At 44.6% G+C, this 8,437-nt stretch overlaps 1 protein-coding gene across 2 annotated transcripts in view; it reads right to left on the bottom strand.

The window, feature by feature from the left end:
* Nucleotides 1-6,737: 6,737 nt before the first annotated feature.
* Nucleotides 6,738-8,437, bottom strand: part of ST3GAL2 (ST3 beta-galactoside alpha-2,3-sialyltransferase 2) — an 84,340-nt gene continuing 82,640 nt past the window's right edge. For both annotated transcript variants that reach the window (XR_009537240.1, XR_009537241.1), the window contains one exon: nt 6,738-7,059. The gene's annotated coding sequence lies outside the window, so the exon portion shown is untranslated. The remainder of the gene's footprint in view (nt 7,060-8,437) is intronic.

Genomic DNA, 8,437 nt, shown 5'->3' with positions numbered 1-8,437 from the left:
AGGCATTTCTGTGTTTTAGGGCCAGATTTGTCTCCTGGGAAGGGAAGGGGCCAAGTCAGCCTCCCAGGTGGTTTCCCTAATCTGACGTTACAGATGCTACAGAGAGAACCGCAGACTGTCAGTCCTGCCACATTCCCCTGGGGGCACTTGACTGTGTTGAGTCTTGTTTGTACTTTTGGCCAACTCTGACCCACCTAGGGAGTCTTGTAAGAAGGGAAGAAATTTTATGCCCCCTCCAACCCCCGCAAAGTCCTGTGGACCAACCCTGGAATAACTTAAAACAAAGGCAATAATTAAAGGAGTGTGGACTCCTGAGGCTGCAGGCGGAGTACATCCCACCTTCTCACAACATGTATAACCTATCTACTGAGTAGCCCTAAATCTGAGCAGGAAAAGGGGAAGCGATGTGCTTCAGACTCTTCAATAGTAGGAATAAATGGGTATCTGGTAGAAATCTAGATTAACAGTTCCTTATCTGGGGCTAGACCCCTAAGAACTCACTGGATGGGTTTTATGGAGTTTATGAAGTTTATGCAGTGTTTTGAGTTTAAATGTATTTTCCTGGGGAGAAACTCCCAAACGAGTATGTGTCTTTTTAAAAGGTAAGAAAGACTCACTGTATGGATGGCTCTGGAAAGTCCCCCCAGTGTCACTGCAGCCCATGTTCGTTCCTGCCAGCGCTTAGCCTGTAGGGCGTAATGGTCCATAGCTGCTTCTGTGACCTTGTGCCATTTTGAGACATCAGTGATGTAAAAATGTATGGAGCCCTTGAGCTTCAGTCCCCAGAGTTTCTTCTGCTGATTTTAGTAAGTTCCTATGTATGGAATGATAAACTGTGCCCTACAAAAAGAAACTTGCTTGAGAAAAGGAGATTTGGGCCCAGTGGAAAATTCTGGATATGTTCATTATCCATAAACAATGCATTTTATTGTTTTTTTGGAGTGTTCATTGGCTGTATGCATAAGAACTAATCAGTCATTAATGTATTCTTTATTGATGTTTAACTGAATTATGACATGTTCATGTTACTAAGACATCATTTCTGAGTATAAGAAGAAAACAGCACGTTTTGGTTGCTGGTATTAGTGAAGATTTATGTATTATTATTCCATAGACTAGTCATCACCTGATACTACTGTTCCATTTCAGAGTTGACATTGCTTCAACATAAGCAGTTGGGATGTCACCATAGGCCAAGGGCCCTACTCAGTTGCCAGAGGGCTCCTTACCTTCCTGTTTTTCCTGCTGGTAAACCAGAGTATGCTGGCTAACTAATCAGAAAGAAGGTAGATGTCTGCATTACAAAGGCCTTACATTCGATTTTCTAGTCCTAGGAAAGGAATACAAATAGGGCTTGGAAACAGGTCTTCTCCCTTTTTTGTTCCCATCTTGTTTATTATTTAACGTGAAGGCTGTTTCATTCACAGTGTCTGGTATTCAGAAGGTAAGGGTTTCTGAGGCTAGAGAAGATTTCATGAAGGGGTTGAGTTTGCTTATGAGAGAAAAGTGGTGGGATTCCAAGTGACAAGAAGAGTGGCCTAGGCAGATGAGGCCCTGTTAAGACCAAAGCAACTTCACTAGGATTAATGCAGTACACTGGAAGGGTAGTGAAGGGAGCAGCCTTGCCACATGGGCAGAGAAAAGTCTTGTTAGGTAGAAAATGAGATTTGATTATTTGAACAGTATTTGGATTTAGTAGTGAATTGTCATAGATTCTTGGATCACAGGAAGTGATGAAATGGGGTTTTGGGAAAAATGGTCTAGCAGAGATAGACAGGATATACTGGAGCTGGAAAAGGCTGGCATCTGAGAAACCAGTTAGAAGATTATTACATCGGTCCCATCACACAGTAAGTGCCAGGATGTCACTGGTCGTATTGAGAACACAAAAGAAGAAATGGGGAATTCCCTGGCAGTCCAGTGGTTAAGACTTGATGCTCCTGCTGCAGCGGGCGTGGGTTCAATCCCTGGTCAGGGAACTAAGATCCCACATGCCAGGCGGCATGGCCAAAAAAAGAAAAAAATAAAAAGAAGAAGAAATGGACTGGAGGGGTGCTGCAGAGGAGGAATCGTAGACTTTTATACCTGCTTACTGTTGTTATTCCAAAAAGAATCTGTGGCTCTTAAAATTTAGACACACTATACACAAATAATTCTGGGGAGAAATCCAAAGGGAAGGTTTGGAAAGAACAAATGACATCAGGGTTGAGTCATGAATGAATGACTCATGAATGATGTCAGGCCTGTCACCTTTGCAAGAAGGGACTGGCCCTTCGTCACCAACACCCCTAAGCTATTGTAAATTTCAGAGGCCCTCTTCAGGTCTCTCTTGATCCTGAACATAGAAAACAGGTTCTTAGGAACCCCCTGCAGTTTTATCTGACTTTGCTTTTCTGCTTGAGAATAAATGTTCTTTATTCTGTTGTCTGACTCAGGTTGCAGCATCTTCCAAAAATGACACAGTGGAGGTGAGGGAACCTGTAGGGCTGATGCTAGGAGGCTCCAGTACCCTGCTTTCCTAATCCTGAGTCTGGAACAGGGCTTTCCCGGAAGAGCTTCAAACACCTAGTGGGAAGTTAAGAGGGCAGGTGGGGATCTGCTTGGAGGATATTTGTCACACTCCTACCTTCTGTCCTCTCTTTCTCGAGCCCCTGTTGTTGGATGCTTCTGCTTTGGCTTAGAAACTGTTCTGGCATTAGTATTCAGCAGAGCAAGGGGCTTCTTAGTAGTCCTAATTGTAAAATGGGGAATAGGAGTAGGTGGAGAAAAAATATTAGATGAAGCCTGAGAGTGGTCGCTGTCTGGGATGTCAGCTGCTCAGGTGAGACACTTATAGTCTCTGCTTTCTCCATACCTCATAGGCAGAGGTGCTTGGGTGGCAGATCTTCCTTTTTTTTTTTTTTTTCAGATATTTCTTTTATGCAGGACTACAGCTAGCTACTTCCAGAGGAAGCAGGGTTGGGGAGGGGGGCTGTTTAAATGGAACTCTCCTGGAAGTACTAGTACACATTTTTTGAGTCTTTACAACTGTTATATTCTCATCCATAGGCTTCCAGCATCCTTGGAATTCTGCAATTGGAGAAATGCCAAATAGTCTTAAGTTAGCTTAGACCCTGGTCTAGATCACCACTGTCATCTGTTCTACTACACTGGCTTCCTAACAGGTGCTCCTGCCTCTACTTGGGTTTTCCTCTAGTTCATTTGTCACAGAGCAGCCAGTGTGATCTTTGTAACATTTGAGTCTGATTTTCCCACTCTCCTGCTTAAGCCCCCTATTACTTTCCATTTTCCTTAAGTGCAAACCGTGTAACATGTGTATATACATCTGACACATCTATGTAGTAGGCATTCCAGATAAGGCACCTCAAGTCTCTAGCCTCACTTGCTTTACTTCCCCCCTTGTACTCTGCTCCAATTCCACCCTCGCCAAAATTTGCTTTTGTGCTAGGCCACGCCACGGAGAGGTTGGTGATCCTGTGCATTTCCCTCTCCAGTTTCTCATTTTGAGATCGTTATTTCCTCCCCCAGCCAGCCCACTTTGAAGCAGGAACAAAAATTCAAAAAAACTGCCAGGACGTATGGATGAGGTTAAGAATGTTTTACCTCCAGGATTCTAGCTAAGATGGGCATGAGGAAAGAGAGAAGGTAACTCAAAACGGGAGTCCTCAGAGGCTGCAGGTGGTCAGGGAGCAGAGCAGAAGTTCAGAGGATACTTTCTTCACGCCACCCCAGGGCATCACCTGTGGCCAACCTCCTGTTCAACAGTCCTTGTCTCTTTCAAGTCCTCCCTCTCAGCAGAGCACCAGAGATTTCGGTACTCCGTGTGGGGAGAGGAGCCTGGAGGGGGAACCTCTCCCCTCTGCCAAGTGGGTCCCAAACAACCAGTGACCGGGTGCATCAACTGCTGCGGTCACACCTCTACTTGGAACTCTTCTCCCAGTTCTTCCTCCTGTCTCACTCCTCCTAGTCCTTCCTTTTTCAATGGTAAAAACCACTTCTTCAGGAACGTGTGCCTCAGTCCCCTGTCATCAGCTCCAGGGTGCCCTGTACAGGTGCCTGTACTTCCCTTATTATTTTTTTATTTTTTTGGCCACACTGCACAGCACGTGGGATCTTAGTTCCCCGATCAGGGATCAAAGCCGTGCCCCCTGCACTGGAAGCACGGGAGTCTTAACCACTGGACCACAAGGGGAGTCCCCACTTCCCTTATTGACATTACTGCATCAGGTGACTTTCAAAGGGTCTACATAGATAGCTTATTTACTCCTGACAACAAATGTGTTATGATTCCCATTCTACAGATGAGGACAGAGGCACAGAGAGGGTAAGTCATGTGTCCCACCACATACAGGTCAGAAGTAGCAAGGCAGGCTACACGCCTGGGCAGTCTGGCTCCAGGACCCACCTTCTTAACCGCTAGGCTGTATTTGCCTCATATACAAATATGTGTATGTTTGGGACTGCTTGTTTAGCGTCTGTCTTCCCTGAGGTGAAGTCCAGTAAGGGTAGGAGGTGTGTAATCAGTCATCACTGAATTCCTAGCTGTCAGCAGGCGTGTTGCTGCTTTGTTAATGTGTGTTAACAGTGGAGTATGTTTTACAAATTTTCTGTAAAAATTATCCCCAATCACTTTTTCATACAGTTTTTACAAATTGATCTTTATAAATTAGTCATTAGAATTTTGCGGGCCAAATACAAACTTGGTCTGGCTCCTGCCACTATTGCTAAATTATTTTCTAAATCTTACGGCATTCCTCTTCCCCTTCCCGTCACTTCCGGTACACAGAGGCATCACGAGCGAGAAAGAGCAGTCATTCCAGAGCGGAGCCGCCATCCTATCGTGCCCACCCCCACCGCAAGCGTAAGCAATGCGAGTGCCCGCACGCCTCGGCTGAGAACACATGATGGCGCCACAGAATCAGGCACGATCGTGAGATGTTCTTTGCCGACCCTTAATTGACTTACTGATACGTTCACTCCCTAATTCAACAGTTGTTTATTGTGTCTCTGCTATGTGCAAAATGCTCGGGATCAAGAGGTAAGGTCCCTGCCAACGGGACATACAATTCACTGATATAGACGAAATCATCATGTGACCCAGCAGTTCCAAACTAGGCGCAGTGCGAGCTCACCCAGTCAGCATCTAAGCCGGGGTTCGGGCCCAAAGGCCCAGTTAGAGAGTGCCCGGGGCAGGGCTATTGCCCACCTCTGATTGGCTGGAGCGCCCGGCCTCGGCCAATCGGATACCGTCACGGCTCGAAACTTGAGTAAAGCGGTCCCAAGAAAGCCTGCCCCTCACTCCGCCCTTGGTTTTGGGTTTTGTCGCCGAGAGTTTTCTGGAATTCGGTTGCCCAGATTTGCCACTTATTAAGCCATATGGTCTTGGAAAGTCAACTTCTCTGAACGTCAATTTCCTTATTTGTAAAATGGAGAAAACAGGATTGTTGTGAGAATTCAAGTAGATCATGTAGGATGCATTTTTAAAATGTTAGCTCTTGTTGTCATCTGCCCAGTTTAACTGAATACAACTCAGGGTAGGCTGTCTAGTTCGCAGCTTCATGAGAACGTGCCCTTCTTGTTGGTCTCGGATCTGAAGAGGAATGGGATTCTCAGTGGCTACCAGCGGGATGCTGTCCCTCAGGGATAAAAACCTCAGCTGACCAGGGTATTGGCAGCCTTGGCAGAGGGTTCCCTGTTGCCCAGAGCTGCTCCAAACAGGCTGGCTGGTTTCAGGCTGGCTGGAGCCTCAGCCTGCACCTCCCTGAGAACACTCACCTGGATTAAACAAATGCCAATCACCCTTCCAGTAGAGGTGCAGGCAGTGAAATAAATTAAAAAATTTGTTTAGTAAGCACCCTAAAATCAAATGCAAGGAAAAATCCTATCCTCAGTTCCCCCAGAGACCACGTTTATCTCTAGGAATTGTTTCAGTGGAAGCAATGTAGGAATCACACTCTCAGTGCTAGAGCAGCTGCACTTCGTAATGAAACAGCAGTGGAAAGAGGATAGTGGGCACCCAAACTTCAATATTTGTTCTAAGCAAGATCCTCTGCCTCCATAATAACTTTAAATTGAGTCTTGATATTGCTGCTTTTGACTGTCATGAAAAATTTTGCTGTGTTTGAGATAAAAAAGAGTAAGAGGGATAGTTGCCTCAAGATCTAGATTTTTTTTTTAAGCGATTGTTATAATAGTAAGACAGAAGGAGCATTTTCCCCTTAGATAACCAACTAGCAGTCTCCCTCAGTGTTGCTGCCTTACGTGGAGTTAGACTGTGGCGCTGTCTCCTAATAAACAATGTAGTCTCTAAGCAGTAACTCCATTGGTGATGTGCTGGAAATTAGACTAGTCACTTGGGAAGACAATATGGCGTTTGGCATTCTTACTTCTGTAAGCATAATGTGTGCATGCCCTCTGTTTTGATCAGTAGTTAAGAACTGAGAAAACATTCTTACCCTCCCCCCACTTTTTTAAGTAAAAATAAATTTATTACTACCTCTATTTTTTACACTTTTTCTCATTACATTGCTTTGTTTTATTTTTAACTGACATTATACATAGATGTACAATGCACAAATATTAGGTGTATAAATCTGAGTTTTGACAATTGTACACACATGTGTAACCATCACTCCAATTAAGATACACAACATTATACAAAAAAAACAGAACATTTTCACTGTTATCGAATGGGGGTCCTGCTGCTTGCTGCTTACAAAATCAATACTAACAAATGGTAAAAAGGAAAAGTGCCTTTAATCAGAATGCCAGCAATCTGGGGAGATGGTGGACTCAACGTACCCCAAAAACCACCTCCAAAGATTCTGCTCATGAAACTTTTAAAGGGAAGGAGGGAAGTAATCTCAGTTAATCATTGAGATGGGTCGTCGCCATCCCCCACTGTGTGCAGGCTCCTCAGCTTCTTGTGATCTTCCTCGAGATGTGATCGTGTTCACACAGTTCGGTCACAGAGTTTATTTGGGAGATTACTGAAGGGGAAGCTAGGGAAGAGATCTGGTCATCTGTTAATCACTTATTCTTCTTTTCTACTTCTTTGATCTGTGGAAAGGACCAACAAGTTAGGCAAGGTTTTGTGTGACTAAAAGATTTGAAAGGTGTGCTTGGGCCGTTGATGAGTAGAGCATGGGGGTGCTGGGCTTAAAAGTTAGTTACTATACAGCTTTACTAAAGTGACAAGAAAAGGGGCTTCCTGCTGAGGGCGGTCTCCTGCAAAGAGCTGCTTACACTGACTCTCATACAAATGGATTATACAGTATGCATCTTTTGTGTCTGGCATCTTTCCTTCAACATAATGTCTGTAAGATTCATCTATTTCATCATGTGTATCAGTAGTTTGTTCCTTTTTATTGCTGAGTATTCCATTTAATAAATATACCAAAATTTATTTATCCATTCTCCTGTTATTTATTTACTTTTGGCTGTGTTGGGTCTTTGTTGCTGCACACAGGCTTTCTCTAGCTGCGGCGAGCGAGGGTTACTCTTCATTGCGGTGCACGGGCTTCTCATTGCAGTGGCTTCTCTTGTTGCGGAGCACGGGCTCTAGGTGCACGGGCTTCAGCAGTTGTGGCTCGTGGGCTCTAGAGCGCAGGATCGGTAGTTGTGGTGCACGGGTTTAGCTGCTCCGCAGCATGTGGGATCTCACAGACCAGGGCTCGAACCCGTGTCCCCTGCGTTGGCAGGTGGATTCTTAACCACTGCGCCACCAGGGAAGCCCCTATCCATTCTCCTGTTGATGAACATTTGGATTCTTTCCAGTTTAGGACTATTATGAGTAAATCTGCTGTGAACATTTGTGTACAAGTCTTTATGTTTCATTTCTCTTGGATAGTAACTAGGAGTAGAACTGCTGGATCACAGGGTAAGTATACGTTTAACTTCTTGAGAAACTGCAGTACAGTTATACAAAACCATTGTACCATTTTACCTTCTCTCCAGAGGCTTAAGAGAGTTCCAGTTGCTCCTGACAGTTTCCTTGCTTGACCAACATTTAGTCAGGCTCCTGAAACTTCTCCTAGGACCGTCTGTGCCCTTGTAAAATCTAGTTTTAACAAGAACCGCCCACCCTTGATATCTGATCGCCCTCAATATCTGGTCCGGTTCTTCATCCTCCACCATCTCCCAGGTGTCATCTGATCATCCTGGCCTGTCTTCAGCAAGAATCCTGTTACATCAGTTTAACAAAAACTCTCCTTACCCCTGATGTTTCCTCTTAGTAATTTTCCATCCACTCCCTTGTTCCTTGGCTATAAATTCCCACTTGCACATGCTGTATTTAGAATTGAGCCAAATTTTTCTCCTCTGGTGCAAAATCCCATTGCAGTCATCCTTATACTTATGGCGATGGTCCTAAGTAAAGTTTGCATTATCATCTTTAACAAGTGCCTCTGATTTTTTTTTTAACATTCCACAACCTTAC

The sequence above is a fragment of the Lagenorhynchus albirostris genome, chromosome 19 (assembly GCF_949774975.1).
Source record: "Lagenorhynchus albirostris chromosome 19, mLagAlb1.1, whole genome shotgun sequence".
Classification (NCBI taxonomy): Eukaryota; Metazoa; Chordata; class Mammalia; order Artiodactyla; family Delphinidae; genus Lagenorhynchus; species Lagenorhynchus albirostris.
This window is presented reverse-complemented; position numbering and strand designations above follow the sequence as displayed.